The following is an 18,638-nucleotide window of genomic DNA, read 5'->3' as shown; positions in this document are numbered from 1 at the left end:
TTACAGAGGATGTGGTGTGCCTTGGATCATGTGCCGTTCCCTTTCTTCTCCAAACTTTTTTCTTCCCATCATTCTGGTACAGGTTGATCTTTGTCTCATCTGTCCATAGAATACTTTTCCAGAACTGAGCTGGCTTCATGAGGTGTTTTTCAGCAAATTTAACTCTGGCCTGTCTATTTTTGGAATTGATGAATGGTTTGCATCTAGATGTGAACCTTTTGTATTTACTTTCATGGAGTCTTCTCTTTACTGTTGACTTAGAGACAGATACACCTACTTCACTGAGAGTGTTCTGGACTTCAGTTGATGTTGTGAACGGGTTCTTCTTCACCAAAGAAAGTATGTGGCGATCATCCACCACTGTTGTCATCCGTGGACGCCCAGGCCTTTTTGAGTTCCCAAGCTCACCAGTCAATTCCTTTTTTCTCAGAATGTACCCGACTGTTGATTTTGCTACTCCAAGCATGTCTGCTATCTCTCTGATGGATTTTTTCTTTTTTTTCAGCCTCAGGATGTTCTGCTTCACCTCAATTGAGAGTTCCTTAGACCGCATGTTGTCTGGTCACAGCAACAACTTCCAAATGCAAAACCACACACCTGTAATCAACCCCAGACCTTTTAACTACTTAATTGATTACAGGTTAATGAGGGAGACGCCTTCAGAGTTAATTGCAGCCCTTAGAGTCCCTTGTCCAATTACTTTTGGTCCCTTGAAAAAGAGGAGGCTATGCATTACAGAGCTATGATTCCTAAACCCTTTCTCCGATTTGGATGTGAAAGCTCTCATATTGCAGCTGGGAGTGTGCACTTTCAGCCCATATTATATATATAATTGTATTTCTGAACATGTTTTTGTAAACAGCTAAAATAACAAAACTTGTGTCACTGTCCAAATATTTCTGGACCTAACTGTATATTGATAACTTCAAGACGACAAAGAAGACTAATTTTCTCCAGAAAGCATCCCCAGGAGTGAAACAGCTAATGGAAAAAACTTTCTGCCCTTATTGTCAGGAAAGGTATTTGAAGTAGCATAGTACAGTCATGGCCAAAAGTTTTGAGAATAACACCAAAATTATATTTCTTCGGCGCTCCATTGGGAGACCCAGACGATTGGGTGTATAGCTACTGCCTCCGGAGGCCACACAAAGTATTACACTAAAAAGTGTAAGGCCCCTCCCCTTCTGCATATACACCCCCCGTGGGATCACGGGCTGCTTCAGTTTTCATGCTTTGTGCGAAGGAGGTCAGACATCCACGCATAGCTCCACTGTTTTTAGTCAGCAGCAGCTGCTGACTATGTCGGTTGGAAGAAAAGTGGGCCCATATGGGGCCCCCAGCATGCTCCCTTCTCACCCCACTTTTGTCGGCGGTGTTTGTTAAGGTTGAGGTACCCATTGCGGGTACGGAGGCTGGAGCCCACATGCTGTTTTCCTTCCCCATCCCCCCTCAGGGCTCTGGGTGAAGTGGGATCTTACCGGTCTCCAGGCACTGAGACCGGGCTCCATCCACAGACCCGGAGAACCTGCTGGATATGGAGCTGGGTATCGTCAGGGACAGGGCCCTGCTACATTAAGGTACTCTGTGTCCCCGTACACATCGCGCACACACACACCAGCATTGCTGGGAGTGCTAGTGCGCCGGGGACAACAGCGCGGAGCGCTTGTGCTATTATTCACTGCAGCTTAGCTGAGTGAATTTATGTGTTAGAAACTGCCGCGCCGGCCGCTGCGGGGTGTTTTACACTGTGGCGCGGCTGGGACTTGTGGTGCGCCGGGGACTTCCGCGCTGGCCGTGCACATAGGACGGCCGCGCTTATTACTCGAGTCCCCGGCTTTGCGGCCTAGTTTTCGCTTCGTTCCCGCCCCCAGCCCTGCCAGTCGGGAGGGGCGGGACGCTGTACAGAAAGTCAGCGCCGAGAGCTGGAGTCTGCTTTGCATTCTCCAGCCCCCTTCACTGGACACAGTGGGACGCCTGTTTCCCGCTCTTGTCTGGGGCACGCCCACGGCCCGCCCCTCTTCACAAGACGCCGGCAGCCATTCCTGCACGCAGTCTGGGCTGGAGAAGGGAGACAAGCTCTGGGCAACCAGTCACAGGATTCGGGCGACCACACACCCGCTTTTTGTGCGGGCGGTAAGCAGCACCTGAAGTGCTGACCCCACTAATGCCATTTGTACTTTATGCCTTGATGGCTAGACTACAGCAGCAAAAAGCAAGGGTGCTAAGGCACAGGCTTTCTAGGCTGCTTGTATTGCATGTGCTGAAGTGTTCATTTGTACTTTATGCTGGTATGCTATACACTGCACTGTACGGTCGCTATTCTTGGCTATATACTCCTAGATGGCTGGACAACAGCAGCAAAAAAGCAAGGGTGCTAAGGCACAGGCTTTCTATGCTGCTTGTACTGCATGTGCTGAAGTGTTCATTTGTACTTTCTGCTTGTATGCTATACATTGCACTGTACGGTCGCTATTCTTGGCTATATACTTCTAGATGGCTAGACAACAGCAGCAAAAAAGCAAGGGTGCCAAGGCACAGGCTTTCTATGCTGCTTGTACTGCACGTGATACTGTTCCACACGGCAGGTTCCACTGTCCCCATTGTGTGCAATGCTCCCCTGTAGCACTTGGTCAGCCGGGGTCTCTGCTAGAGGTGGCCAAAGGAACCACCTGTGAACCCTGTCCAGGGACAGGGACGGAGTTGCAGTTTCGGCTGATAGATTGTCTGTGACGGTGACTAACATCTTAGAGACTTTGCAGTCCAGACGGACCATGGGCAATGTTGATACAATGCTCCCTGGCCGCCCTCATTTGGAACAAATCAGTGCTCCGGGGGGGTCCCATGCATCCCAGGGCGCAGGCTCTGACACGGACGACAGTCCCAGACAGCCTAAGCGAGCTCGCTGGGAGCGGCACTCGGCTTCATCACTGGTTAGGGTCCCAGCAGGACTCTCTGTATGATGAGGCAGACGTAGCTGATCAGGCCTCTGATCCTGAGACCGCTCTCAATCCGGATACACCGGATGGTGACGCCATAGTGAAGGATCTTCTAGCGTCCATCAATGGAATGTTGGATATTTCTCCCTCAGCTCCTCCGGTGGAGGAGTCAGCTTCACAGCAGGAGAAATCCCTTTTCAGTATCTCAAGCGTATATTGAGTACTTTTCTGGCCACTCTGACTTCAGAGAAGCAATCCGGAAACACCACACTTATCCAGATAAGCGTTCCACCAATCGTATTAAGGATACACGTTATCCTTTTTTCTCCCTGACGTGGTCAAGCGCTGGACCCAGTGTCCAAAGGTGGATCCCCCAATCTCCAGGCTTGCGGCTAGATCCATAGTTGCAGTGGAAGATGGGACTTCACTTAAAGATGCCATTGACAGACAGATGGTCCTCTGGTTGAATTCTGTCTATGAAGCTATCGGCGTGTCGGTGGCTCCGGCATTCGCAGCCGTATGGGCATTCCAAGCTATTTCAGCTGGTCTTGCGCACGTGGACACTGTCACATGTACATCTGTGCCGCAGATGGCGTCCTTAACCTCGCAATGTCTGCATTGCGACTTACGCTATTAATGCTGTCCTGCACTCTACGAGCCGTACGTCAGTGGCGTCCGCCAACTCCGTGGTTTTACGCAGAGCCTTGTGGTTGAGGGAATGGAAAGCAGATTCTGCTTCCAAAAAAGTGCTTAACCAGTTTGCCATTATCTGGTGACAGACTGTTTGGTGAGCGATTGGATGAAATCATTAAACAGTCCAAGGGTAAGGACTCTTCCTTACACCAGCCCAGATCAAACAACATCCAACAGAGGAAGGGACAGTCGAGGTTTCGGTCCTTCCCAGGCTCGGGCAGGTCCCAATTGTCCTCGTCCAAAAGGACTCAAAAGGCTCAGAGAGGCGCAGATTACTGGCGGGCTCAATCACGCCCAAGGAAGGCAGCCGGAGGAACCGCTACCAAGGCGGTTTCCTCATGACGTTCAGCCCTCTCTCTCCGCATCCGCGGTCGGTGGCAGACTCTCCCGCTTTGGCGACATTTAGCTGCTACAGGTCAAAGACCGGTGGGTGAGAGACATTTTGTCTCACGTGTACAGGATAGAGTTCTGTTCTCGTCCTCCGACTAGATCTTCAGAACTTCCTCACCTCCCGACCGAGCCGATGCTCTTCTGCAGGCAGAAGGAGTGGTAATCCCTGTTCCTCCTCAGGAACAAGATACGGTTTTTACTCCAATCTGGTTGTGGTACCAAAAAAAAAAAAAAAAAAAAAGACGGCTCTTTCCGTTCCGTTTTGGACCTAAACCTGCTCAACAAGCACGTGAAAACCAGGCGGTTCCGGATGGAATACCTCCGCTCCGTCATTGCCTCAATGTCTCAAGGAGATTTCCTAGCGTCAATAGACATCAGGATACTTGTCTCCACGTGCCGATTGCTCCAGAGCACCGGTGTTGGCTACGATTCGTTATTGAAGACGAGCATCTTCAGTTCGTAGCCCTGCCCTTCGGTCTGGCGACAGCCCCACGGCTTTTCACCAAGTTCATGGCAGCAGTGGGAGCAGTCCTGCACTCTCAGGGTCACTCTGTGATCCCTTACTTGGACGATCTACTTGTCAAGGCACCCTCTCAAGAGGCATGCCAACACAGCCTGAACGTGGCGCTGGAGACTTTCCAGAGTTTCGGGTAGATCATAAACTTTTCCAAGTTAAATCTGACACCGACCCAATCGCTGACATATCTTGGCATGGAGCTTCACACTCTCTCAGCGATAGTGCAGCTCCCGCTGGACATACAGCGTTCACTACAGACGGGGGTGCAGTCTCTCCTTCAAGGCCAGTCACACCCCTTAAGACGCCTCATGCAGAGGCAGTCCCTTTCGCGCAGTTTCATCTGCGTCCACTTCTATAGGACATTCTTCGCCAATGGGATGGGAAGTCGACGTCCCTAGACAGGAACGTACCCCTTTCTCAGACGGGCAAGGACTCTCTTCAGAGGAGTCCACCCTTCAGATCAATGTTCTGGAAATCTGGGCAGGGTATCTTGCCCTGCAAGCCTTCCAGCAGAGGCTGGAAGGCAAACAGATCCGAATTCAGTCGGACAACTTCGCAGCGGTGGCATACATCAAACACCAAGGCGGAACACGCAGTCGGCAAGCCTCCCAGGAAGTCCGGCGGATTCTGATGTGGGTGGAAGACAGAGCATACACCATATCCGCAGTTCACATCCCGGGCGTAGAAGACTGGGAAGCAGAATTCCTCAGTCGCCAGGGCATGGACGCAGGGGAATGGTCTCTGCACCCGGACGGGTTTCAAAAAATCTGTAGCCGCTGGGGGAGGCCGGACGTCGACCTAATGGCGTCTCGGCACAACAACAAGGGCCCGATTTTCATGGCGCGGTCTCACGATCAAAGAGCTCTGGCGGCAGGCGCCTTAGTTCAGGATTGGTCGCAGTTCCAGCTACCCTATGTGTTTCCCCCTCTGGCACTGTTGCCCAGAGGGCTACGCAAGATCAGCTCCGATTGCCGCCGCGCCATCCTCGTCGCCCCAGACTGGCCGAGGAGGTCGTGGTACCTGCATCTGTGGCATCTCACGGTCGGCCAACCGTGGGCACTACCAGACCGGCCAGACTTACTGTCCCAAGGGCCGTTTTTTCCATCTGAATTCTACAGCCCTGAACCTGACTGTGTGGCCATTGAGTCCTGGATCCTAGCGTCTTCAGGATTATCTCAAGGCCAAGATCTACCACAAGACGTGGAAGATATTCTTATCTTAGTGCTCTGCTCAGGGAGTGTCTCCCTGGACATTTGCATTGCCTACTTTTCCTTCCTTCTTTCAATCTGGTTTGGGAAAAGGTTTGTCGCTCGGCTCCCTTAACGGACGAGTCCCAGCGCTGTCTGTATTCTTTCAGAAGCGCATAGTACGACTTCCTCAGGTACGCACGTTCCTGCAGGGGGTTTGTCACATTGTCCCTCCGTACAAGAGGCCGTTAGACCCATGGGATCTGAACAGGGTGCTAATTGCTCTCCAGGAGCCGCCCTTTGAGCCTCTGAGGGATGTTTCACTTTCTCGACTTTCACAGAAAGTGACCTTTTTGGTAGCGGTCACGTCTCTTCAGAGAGTGTCCGAGCTAGCAGCGCGGTCATCCAAAGCTTCCTTCCTGGTGTTTCACCAAGACAAGGTAGTGCTGCGCCTGATTCCGGGGTTTCTCCCTAAGGTGGTATCCCCCTTTCATCTCAGTCAGGATATCTCCTTACCTTCCTTTTGTCCTCATCCAGTTCATCGATATGAATTGGATTTGCATTTGTTGGATCTGATGAGAGCGCTCAGAATCTACATTTCCCGCACGGCGCCCCTGCGCCGCTCGGATGCACTCTTGGTACTTGTCGCTGGTCAGCGCAAAGGGTCGCAGGCTTCCAAATCCACCCTGGCTCGATGGATCAAGGAACCAATTCTTGAAGCCTACCGTTCTGCTGGGCTTCCGGTTCCATCAGGGCTGAAGGCCCATTCTACCAGAGCCGTGGGTGCGTCCTGGGCATTACGGCACCAGGCTACGGCTCAGCAGGTGTGCCAGGCGGCTACCTGGGCGAGTCTGCACACCTTCACCAAGCGTTATCAGGTGCATGCCTACGCTTAGGCGGATGCCAGCCTAAGTAGAAGAGTCCTGCAGGCGGCGGTTGCCTCCATGTAGGGAAGGGCTGTTTTTACAGTCCAAACTTGAGGTATTAATTTACCCACCCAGGGACTGCTTTTGGACGTCCCAATCGTCTGGGTCTCCCAATGGAGCGCCGAAGAAGAAGGGAATTTTGTTACTTACCGTAAATTCCTTTTCTTCTAGCTCCAATTGGGAGACCCAGCACCCGCCCCTGTTCCTTCGGGATTTTTGGTTGTTCGGGTACACATGTTGTTCATGTTGAATGGTTTCAGTTCTCCGATGTTCCTTCGGATTGAATTGTTTAACCAGTTATTGGCTTTCCTCCTTCTTGCTTTTGCACTAAAACTGAAGCAGCCCGTGATCCCACGGGGGGTGTATATGCAGAAGGGGAGGGGCCTTACACTTTTTAGTGTAATACTTTGTGTGGCCTCCGGAGGCAGTAGCTATACACCCAATCGTCTGGGTCTCCCAATTGGAGCTAGAAGAAAAGGAATTTACGGTAAGTAACAAAATTCCCTTCTTTCACATGATCTGTTGCCCTCTGGTTTTTAATTGTGTTTGTCTGATGTTTACATCACATACAGAAATATAATTGCAATCATATTATGAGTACCAAAAGGTTATATTGACAGTTAGAATGAGTTAATGCAGCAAGTCAATATTTGCAGTGTTGACCCTTCTTCTTCAGGACCTCTGCAATTCTCCCTGGCATGCTCTCAATCAACTTCTGGACCAATCCTGACTGATAGCTGTCCATTCTTGCATAAGCAATGCTTGCATTTTGCCAGAATTTGTTGGGGTTTTTTTTGTCCACCTGTCTCTTGATGATTGCCCACAAGTTCTCAATGGGATTAAGATCTGGGGAGTTTCCAGGCCATGGACCCAAAATCTCTATGTTTTGTTCCATGAGCCATTTAGTGATCACCTTTGCTTTATGGCAAGGAGCTCCATCATGCTGGAAAAGGCATCCTTAGGCGCCAAACTGCTCTTGGAGCAAACTGGAGGGCATTCTGGTACCATTCTTTATTTATGGCTGTGTTTTTAGGCAAGACTGTGAGTGAGCCGATTCCCTTGGCTGAGAAGCAACCCCACACATGAATCGTTTCAGGATGCTTAACAGTTGGCATGAGACAAGACTGGTGGTAGCGCTCACCTCTTCTTCTCCTAATAAACTGTTTTCCAGATGTCCCAAACAATCGAAAAGGGGATTCATCTGAGAAAATGACTTTACCCCAGTCCTCAGCAGTCCACTCCCTGTACCTTTTGCAGAATATCAGTCGGTCCCTGATGTTTTTTGTGGAGAGAAGTGGCTTCTTTGCTGCCCTCCTTGAAACCAGGCCTTGCTCAAGCAGTCTCCGCCTCACAGTGCGTGCAGAAGCACTCACACCAGCCTGCTGCCATTGCTGAGTTAGCTCGGCACTGCTGGTAGTCCGATCCCACAGCTGAAACAGTTTTAAGATACGGTCCTGGCGTTTGCTGGTTCTTCTTGGGCGCCCTGGAGCCTTTTTGGCAACAATGGAAGCTCTCTCCTTGAAGTTCTTGAAGATGAGATAGATTGTTGACTGAGGTGCAATCTCTGTAGCTGCGATACTCTTCCCTGTTAGGCCATTTTTGTGCAGAGCAATGATGGCTGCACGTGTTTCTTTAGAGATAACCATGCTTAACTGAAGAAAAACAATGATACCAAGCACCAGCCTCCTTTTAAAGTGTCCAGTGGTGTCATTCTTACTTAATCATGACTGATCGCCAGCCCTGTCCTCATCAACACCCACACCTGTGTTAATGGAACAATCACTAAAACAATGTTAGCTGCTCCTTTTAAGGCAGGAATGCAATGATGTTGAAATGTGTTTTGGGGGTTAAAGTTCATTTTCTTAGCCAATATTGACTTTGCAAGTAATTGCTGTTAAGCTGATCACTCTTTATGACATTCTGGAGTATATGCAAATTGCCATTAGAAAAACTTAAGCAGTAGACTTTGTAAAAATTAATATTTGTAGCATTCTCAAAACTTTTGGCCATGACTGTAGTACAGCTGAGGTGACAACTTCAACAGTGGTGAGAAGGGAGTTTATCAACAACTTCCATAGGGGGAAGTAGATTGATTTTTTTTCCAGAGCTTGTCCCCAGAAGCCGATCATCCAATGGAAAAGCTTTCTGGCCTGCTTGTCTGAAAAGGCAAAGCAGAGATTAGTGTATGCAGTAATATGGCAATATACTGTAGCTGTGAAGATATCTTCTTCCAGATTAAATAAGAAGTATCTACACTGGAGGTCAAAATTAGAGAACAACACACAATTTCCTAAATGTTAAGCTCATTGTGTATTCCTATGTGATTAAATCCTAAAATGAGTAAACTAGCAGTATTTTAAGCTTATTTCATAAATTGAATTTATCCCAAAGCACATAAAGAAATGTAAATTAGGCGGGCTTCACATCAGTGGTATTCTGCCGCAATGCTGGATCCGGCACAAATGGCGTTTCATTTCAATGCATTTCCTATGGACTCGTGGCAAGTTCCGGTCACATGCTTTTGCGTGCGTCATACACAACCGCTTTTGACCAGAACTTGACGCGAGTCCATAAGAAATGCATTGAAGTGAAACGGATCCGGCATTGCAGCAAAATACTGCTGATGTGAAGCCCGCCTTAGGAGGAGAAGGTATGCCGACAACACACTACTACTGTATTTCTGGCCAATGCCCCATCTAGCTTAAAGGTAGCGATGGATGTTATTGAAAAGTATGGGACATATTCTGGCTTAGTTATTAACTGACACAAGTCGGCCTTGCTCCCAGTGAATGACAGTGGCTCTCCAGCCTATGCGAGTACGGGTGTAGATGTGGTAACACAGGTCAAATATCTGGGAATTAATATCACCACGAAAATAGCGGAATATGAAAATCTGAACCTAGTGCCGATCCTTAAAAAATTTCAAGACAAACTGAATGTGTGCGTCAAGTTGCTGTTGTCAGTGCTGGGGCTCTCATACCTGATAAAAATGATCTGGATGCCACAACTCTTGTACGTTCTGCATAACTCCCCAGTATGAATACCGAACAGGTATTTCCATAGGGTAGACGGCCTTTATAGTAAACTAATATGGGGTATAAAGGCTCGTAGAATACGGTTGGAAACACTGCAAAGAGACAATCTGGTGGGTTGGCAGTTCCAAACCAATGGGTATACTTTGCAGCTTCCCAGTTACAGCACATTAGGGGTTACTCTCCCACTACACTTCAACACGTCACCTCCGGTCCTCCCAAGATCTCCTCCTCTCCTCCTCTCTCATTCGCTCCTCACGCAACCGACTCCAAGACTTCTCCCGAGCATCCCCAGTCTCCTGGAACTCGCTGCCTCAACACGTCAGACTATCCCCTACCCTTGCAAACTTCAAACGGAACCTGAAAACTCATCTGTTCAGAAATGCCTACAATCTACAATGAACTCGCTGCCGCCCGACCACCGTGCGGAGCTGCCGCCCGACCACCGTGCGGAGCTGCCGCCCGACCACCGTGCGGAGCTGCCGCCCGACCACCGTGCGGAGCCGCCGCCTGACCTACACCCCACCTATTGTCTCCTCCCCATAATCCTATAGAATGTAAGCCCGCAAGGGTAGGGCCCTCTTCCCTCTGTACTAGTCTGTCTACTGTAACTTGTATACGTATTTTGTATGTAACCCCCTTCTCATGTACAGCACCATGGAATTAATGGTGCTCTATAAATAAATAATAATAAATAATAATAGTATGATCCGGGGGAGGGGGTGTCCAGTGTTTGCTTCTCCAGAATTATTTTAAGATAACTTATACGCGGTATTTGAAGTGCACAAGACTATGTCTCTACCTGATGGTCTCCCTACAGTAACCTTGATGCATAAAATATGGTGGAAGATGAGAGCTTTGCAGGGAATTTATAGGGTGTCACGACACACTTCGCTGTGGGAGACAGTGTGGCTTCATATGCATGGCCTACTGAGCTTTCACGCCTGGAAACAAAAAGGGATAGATAAGCTCTCTCACATATTGACGGGTGGTCGACTGAAGGAATTTTCTCAATTGCACATAGATTTTGACCTCCCTCATAGTGAATTTTATAAATGTCTGCAGCTGAGGCATGTGTTCCAGGCTGAGCGGCTTCCCCTCGATGAGGGGGTCCTCCAAAACCTTATTATTCGCAAGATAGCAGAATTTAGAGGATCAAGGAGTCTGATTTTGTCTTTATACATTGATGTTCTGCATCTAATCCTGGGAGGACTGACAATAAATACCAAGGCAAAATGGGAAGCGGAATTGGGCCCTATTGAAGATAATCAGTGGGACGAAATTATGGAAATCGCAAGTATCATACGCCGCAGTTTTTATTTGAAATTGGTGTGCGACCCACCCCTATGTGCAATAGAGGTAAAGTTAATGTTGCAGGTTAACTGCATATGTTGGGGTCCTGCCCAAACCTGGAAAGGTTCTAAAAAGCATTAACATCAATAGGGTTTATTCGGTGGAAATAGAGATGATGCCATTGGTGTGTATATTGGGCTATGTAGAAGATCTGTTAATCGATGACTACGCTAAGACAGCCGTTGCGCAGATGCTATATGTTCCCAGGAATCTGCTGGAGCAGCACTGGATATCTGAGTGTCACCCAGAAATGTTGGAATATGTGGATACGATAAACTGGGTAATCAATATGGAAAAGCAATTTTATATTAAACAAAATTGTGTTAGCAAATTCGACAAGATATGGGCTCTTTGGATTGATCACTCTGGATTGGCGTCTAGAGAACTTGCTAGATTCAGGCTGCGCCTGCTCTAGCAACTCTCTTTGCCATCGTACGGGATATATGCTAAAGAGGGGGGTCAACTGTTCGTATGAATCCCTAGTATACCTGGAGGGTAGTATGTTGTCATTAATGACGAGATATGTTACCGTATCTTTGTTTATCTCTATCTCCTGTTGCCTGTCAGTGAGCAAGCCAGATATCGATATTGAAACTATGTGCCATATGTATATATGATTATTATTGGCTTTATTCCTGCATGATGTATGGAAGATCCTCCTTACTATTACTTTAGTTCTGCGGTGTTTCACAGTCCGTTTTATGTGTATAAAAAATGCAAATCTTTTCAATAAAAATTACCTGATTTAAAAAAAAAAAGTAAATGAAAAAGAACACTGATCAAAATTAGAGAACACTTTCTGATACCTGCAAGTTATTGCTGTTTATCTGGCTCCTGGTGCTAATTTCGTTAATTTTCTGTCAAACCCTATGTAACTGACAGCCTAACTTTCCAGTTTGCACTGACTTTGCAAAAATGTTGTGCCATTCTAAAGTGACTGAAACCCTCTGGCAGCAGGTTGTCCAGATGAAGGCCAAAGGGGTGACCCTATCAGCTATAGCAAGAGAAGTTGGTTGTTCCAAGTCTGTGATTTTGAGATTATTGCATCTTTACAACATCACAAAATCTTTCAAGTCCCCCAAGAAGGCAGGGCACCCTCAAAAGACAATTGCAAGAGAGGACAGGATAATGCGGAGAATCTCCATGAGTAATCGTTTCAACACTGCAGCTGGCATTGCTCGCCAGTTCAGCACTCAACAGGGTAAGGATCTGTCTCGTCATACAGGGTCATGACGTTTTAGAGTATTTGGACTAAAAGCCCACTCTGTAGTGACTAAACCTCTCATTAGCAGAAAGAATCAAAAGACTAGACTCATCTTTGGTGAGGAGCATGTTGTATGGACAAAGGAGAAGTGGTCCACAGTTCATTTTAATGATGAAAGCAAGTTTAATTTTGGGAAACATTATGTTCATCGACAAACTGAGGAAAGACTGAACCTAAAGTGTGTTAAAGGTGAAAGGTGGTAGAGGAAGTGTCATGGATTGGGGAATGTTTTCTGCAGCAGGAGTTGGACCTCTCTTACAGCTACATGGCAGAGTGAATCAGAACCTTCTTCAACAACTTGCATTCATCACTCAATCAGCCAGCAATTTTCATGCAGGACAATGCCTCCTATCACACAGCAAAACGGGTAAAGCAATTCCTTAAAACAGAAAACATTGGAACAATGAAATGGCCAGCCCAGAGTCCTCATCTAAACCTTGGTGACAAAGTCATGGCTAAGAAATCTCCAACAGTCAAAGAACTGTGGAAGAGACTGGAAGAAGAGTGGGCCAAAATCACACCAGAGCAGTGTGAGAGATTGTGACGGGGTGTACATCAGAGCAAAGAGAGACAACAGGCCGAGGATGATCCAACAGGTTTACTAACAGGAATACAGGAACAGCACACGACAAGTCCAAATAAAACAGATTCGGGGGCACCTCCCGATAATCCAAAGTGCCAGATCACAACGTAATAGTCCTTTTCAGAGTCCCAGAAATCCCACACAATCCACTGGACGGCGAGGTCTGTCCGCAGATTCAGATCTCGCTCCCTTCCTCTTCAAAAACTCAACTCCCAACTGCATTTAGAAACAGGAGTGAATTGTTTGAGCTCGTGGGCCCGCCCCTCAAGGGTAGGGGTCTATGCAATGGTTGGGCCCACTAGAAGATTCTAGAAGGTTGGCTCCGAGATGTCTACAGGTTTGTGTAGTTGGCGTTATCCACTGCTTACGAAACAATGAGAAGTTCCCCTGGCTGTGTGGACAAGAGATAATTGCATTATGGGCCCAGAGACACAGGAGATGGGGGGAAGGTATGGTTACTTACATCCCAAGACATTTCAAAGTGTTCAGTAAGTACAACCAAAGGAAAGTGACATCACATCCTGACATAGTATTACAGCAAATACAGTGAGAAGGTAAAATACATCATGACAATTCCTTCCCCTCCCAACTTGTGTACGTACTAGGGACCTCTACAGGTCGCTGGTTAAGTACACGCAGGCATGGCTGACAGGACTCAAGGCTCCTCTTGCCTGGACAGTCCATCTGCATTTTGGTGTTGGCTGCCCCTTCTATATTGTATGGTAAAGTTATAGGGCTGCAGAGCCAGGCTCCATCGCAGTAAGCGTCCATTGTCCCCAGAGACTCTGTTCAGCCAGGTGAGGGGATTGTGATCAGTAACCACAGTGAATTCCCGTCCATACAGATACGGCCGTAGTTTCTTAAGGGCCCACACTACAGCCAGACATTCCTTCTCAACAGTTGCATAGGCCACTTCTCGGTCCAGCAGTTTCCGGCTGAGATAGGCGATGGGGTGCTCGTCCCCAGCTGCATTCACCTGGCTGAGGACAGCTCCCAGTCCATAAGCAGAGGCTTCCGTTTGCACAATGAATCTCCTCTTGTAGTCTGGAGCAGCCAGGACAGGATCGCAGATCAAAGCATCCTTCAGCCGGTTAAAAGCCTCATCACAGGCTGGAGTCCAGATCACCAGCCGGGGCATTGTTTTCTTGGTCAGGTCGGTAAGAGGCTTGGCCACAGTACTGAAATGAGAAACAAATTTTCGGTAATAACTGGCAGTGCCCAGAAAAGCCATAACTTGTTTCTTAGTTTGGGGTACAGGCCAGTCTCTAATAGCCTGGATTTTGGCAGGCTCAGGTCGGAGCTTCCCTCCTCCCACTCTATGTCCTAGGTACTGGACTTCCCCCATCCCCAATTGGCATTTATCGGGTCGAATAGTTAGGCCGGCTGCAAGAATCAGGTCCAAAATAATGGCTACTTGATTCAGATGTTCCTCCCATGTGTGGCTGAAGACGGCGATATCATCCAAGTAGGCACAAGCAAAGTCATCACATCCCCGGAGGATCTGATCCACCATTCTCTGGAAGGTGGCCGGGGCATTTTTCATTCCAAAAGGCATGCTTAGAAATTCATACAGACCAAAGGGGGTTATAAAAGCGGACCGTTCTCTCCCTTCATCCGTTAGAGGGATCTGCCAGTATCCCTTACTGAGATCCAAGGTAGTGACATATCGGGACCCAGCCAGTCGGTCTAGAAGTTCGTCAATACGAGGCATTGGGTAAGGATCGCTGACGGTATGGTCGTTTAGTCGCCGATAGTCCACACAAAATCGAGTACTCCCATCCTTCTTGGGTACTAACACCACAGGGGAGGCCCAAGGGCTATGGGAGGCCTGGATTACCCCAAGCTGTAACATCTCCTCCAGTTCGTGCTGCATGGTGTTTCGAACTGATTCAGGTACCCGGTAAGGAGCCAGTTGTATGGGACGGATGCCCTGAGTGTCCACATGATGTTGGGTGACGGTGGTTCGACCTGGTTGGGATGAGAAAGCAGCCCGTCTCTGTTGAAGCACTTCCAGCATCTGGATTTTCTGTAAGGAGTCCAGGTAATCTCCCAGGGGAACCTGTTCCACAGTGGATGGGGCTCTCGCTGCTTCCACGAGATCAGGTAGAGAGTCCTCATCCTCTTGACCATCTTCTGAAGCCAACCGACAGCTTGCTATCATTGGAATGTTCCGGTCATGGTACTCCTTAATCATATTCACATGGACAGTCTTTTGCCTTAGCCCCTGATCATCTAAAGCAAGAAGGTAATTGGTATCATTCAGTTTTCTGAGAACCCGGAAGGGACCCTCCCATGTGGTCTGCAGTTTATTCTGCCGATGGGGAACAATCATTAAGACTTGTTGTCCTTCTACAAACTCCCGATAGCGTGCGTTACGGTCATACCATGTCTTCTGTCTGGTTTGAGCCATACGCAAATGACTCTGTGCAAAACTAGCAAGTTGGGCCAAGGTTTCTCGCAGCTTTAGGACATAAGGGACAACAGGGGTTCCTGTATCTTCAACTTGCCCCTCCCAGTATTCCTTGAGCAGGGTTAAGGGTCCTCGGACCTTTCTTCCATAGAGTAGTTCAAAGGGGGAGAACCCAGTGGACTCCTGGGGAACTTCCCGATAGGCAAACAAGAGATGGGGTAGGTACTTCTCCCAGTCTGAATCTCGGTCCGTGAAGGCCCTCAGCATATTCTTCAGAGTGCCGTTGAATCGTTCACAAAGTCCATTTGTTTGGGGATGATACGGGGTCGTTCGGATCGCTCGTACTCCACAGGTGCGCCACAGACACTGGACCAACTCTGACATAAACTGGGAGCCTTGGTCCGACAAGATCTCACTGGGGAATCCTACTCTGGTAAAAATAATAACCAAGGCCTCGGCCACCTTGGCTGCAGAGATACTTGACAAGGCCACGGCTTCTGGATATCGGGTGGCGTAGTCCACAACAGTGAGAATGTACTGCTTTCCAGATTTACTTGGTTTAGCCAGAGGTCCAATGATATCAACAGCTACTCTTTGAAAGGGTTCTTCTATTATAGGGAGCGGTTGCAGGGGTGCCTTTGGGTGATCTCCGGGTCGCCCTCTACGCTGACATATGTCACAAGTTCGGCAGAAATGCGCCACTGCTTGGGAAATCCCCGGCCAATAAAAAGTTTGAGTCAATCGTCTCTCGGTGCGGGTTTTGCCTTGATGGCCAGCCGTAGGAATGTCATGAGCCAGGTGTAATAGGGGAATTCTGTACTTCTGAGGAACAATCAGCTGTTTGCTATAAGTCCAGGGCTTATCTAGGGAGTCGGCATTGGCAACCCGATACAGAAGTCCATTTTCTCTGATAATTCTTTCTCCGTTTTCCCCTAGCTGCCCTATTTCAGCCCGAGTTCTAAAACTAGCAAGGGTGGGGTCAGTCTCTACTTCTTGTCTAAACTGAACTTTATCCCAAGTAACATTCATATTATCCCCACAAGAAGAATCACTCACCGGCTGTAATGGCAGTTCTGGTGGCCTCAGTTCCATGGATGGGTTGTACACGTCCACATGGGCTGCTCTCTTGGCTTGACTTCTGGTTACCGCACCGACAAAGTGGCAATGAAGATTCCCCACATCATTTCCTAGAAGAACGTCTGCAGGGAGGCCGCTCATCACACCGACCACACATTGTTTTGCCCCAAAGCCATAATCCAGGGTCACACTCGCTCTTGGAATATATCTCTGGGTACCTCCTGCCAGTTCAATGGCAATTCCTGGTCCCTTTTGAATTGCTTGTGGTTGAATTACTCGGGGATCGGCTATGGTGAGGAAAGCCCCAGTGTCACGGAAGCCAACAACTTTTTGGCCATCCAGCACGACCTCCTGTAGATGTTTGTCCTGAAGATCAGAAGAACAGGTGGCTGGAGCTCGCACCCCATAGACTCCGGGTAGGGGAGCCAGGATATCTGAGTCACTTGGCAAGTCATCAGGCACAGAATCCAGCTCTTCTCCTGGTGAAGGTGTCTGTAGGTAATGAACAGGCAAAGGCGGTCTGTAGCTGTTCTGTCTACGAACACCTGGACATTGGAATTGCATGTGCCCAGGCTGCCCACATCCATAACATCTGCGCTCTGGGATTCTTCCTCCGCGTCGTATTCCCAAAGGTGGAGCATGAGTAATGCGAGGCACAGTCACACGAAGGTCCCCATGAGTTGACGGTCTAGGGTGATGGTGAACATTGGGGCCAGAAGGACCAGGGGCCACCAGCGTTGGGGGGTTGGTGTTTTTTTTCTCACTGGGTAGTAGTTTTTTCCACTGAGGCTTGATGGTGAGAGCCTCATCAGCTAGAGCTGCAGCTTCCTCCACAGTGGCTGGTCTCCTTTCACGCACCCATTCCCGGATCTCAGCGGGGCACTTGAAGTAAAACTGCTCTTTTAGGAGGACCTGGAGGACGGTCTCCAAGGTTAAGGCCTCCTCTGCCTCCAACCAACGATGCCACAGATGTTTGAGTTTGTGGGCATACATCTTGAAGGACACTTCCTCATCACATGCTAGAGTACGGAACTGAGTCCTGTAAGTGTCTGGCGTTACAGCATAATGTTCTAGAATAGTCTGTTTAATATCCGCGTACTCACAGTTCCACCGAGGGTCCATAGCTCTATAGGCTGCAGCAGCTCCACCCTCTAAGAGCCCAACCAGATGCCGGACGCGCTCCCTTTCTGGGACTTCCATTAATCGACACTGATGCTCAAAGTCCTGGAAGAAGCCCTCAATGTCACCAGCAGCCTCATTAAACTGCTTGAAGTCTTTGCGGGACACTCTGGGAAGTTCCCTCATGATGGGTGCTGGGGTTACAGTCTGTCTGGAACCTCTCGCGGCTTCCACAGCGAGCTGCTTATCCAGCAATGCCATCTCCTCCATCCTGCGCTCCTTCTCTTCAGCTCCACGCATGGCCTCCCTCTTATCTTCTATGGTGGCCTCATCTCCAAGCAGTGTCATCTTTTCCTTGTACCACACAACCCATTGACTTTTTTGGGTATTCACCTCCGGCTCCCGTCTTTGCTCCCCTTGCTGTGGAAATTGTTCCTCGGTGCCATCTTGCAGGCAAGCGTGTTCCAATGCCTCAATTAGTTGCTCCTTAGAGAGTCCTTTGTAGCCGACACCTAATTCACGGGCCTTTGTTTGTAGACTCGCCACAGTCCAGTTCCTGTATCCTGAGGTTCTGGTTTCAGACGTCGATTGGCTGTTGTCCTCCATTTCTTCTGCTCTGATCCCACCGCTGCCACCAGTTTGTGACGGGGTGTACATCAGAGCAAAGAGAGACAACAGGCCGAGGATGATCCAACAGGTTTACTAACAGGAATACAGGAACAGCACACGACAAGTCCAAATAAAACAGATTCGGGGGCACCTCCCGATAATCCAAAGTGCCAGATCACAACGTAATAGTCCTTTTCAGAGTCCCAGAAATCCCACACAATCCACTGGACGGCGAGGTCTGTCCGCAGATTCAGATCTCGCTCCCTTCCTCTTCAAAAACTCAACTCCCAACTGCATTTAGAAACAGGAGTGAATTGTTTGAGCTCGTGGGCCCGCCCCTCAAGGGTAGGGGTCTATGCAATGGTTGGGCCCACTAGAAGATTCTAGAAGGTTGGCTCCGAGATGTCTACAGGTTTGTGTAGTTGGCGTTATCCACTGCTTACGAAACAATGAGAAGTTCCCCTGGCTGTGTGGACAAGAGATAATTGCATTATGGGCCCAGAGACACAGGAGATGGGGGGAAGGTATGGTTACTTACATCC

Source organism: Anomaloglossus baeobatrachus, chromosome 5 (assembly GCF_048569485.1).
Source record: "Anomaloglossus baeobatrachus isolate aAnoBae1 chromosome 5, aAnoBae1.hap1, whole genome shotgun sequence".
NCBI lineage: Eukaryota > Metazoa > Chordata > Amphibia > Anura > Aromobatidae > Anomaloglossus > Anomaloglossus baeobatrachus.
The sequence above is the reverse complement of the archived record's forward strand: the minus strand, read 5'-3'. Positions refer to the sequence as shown.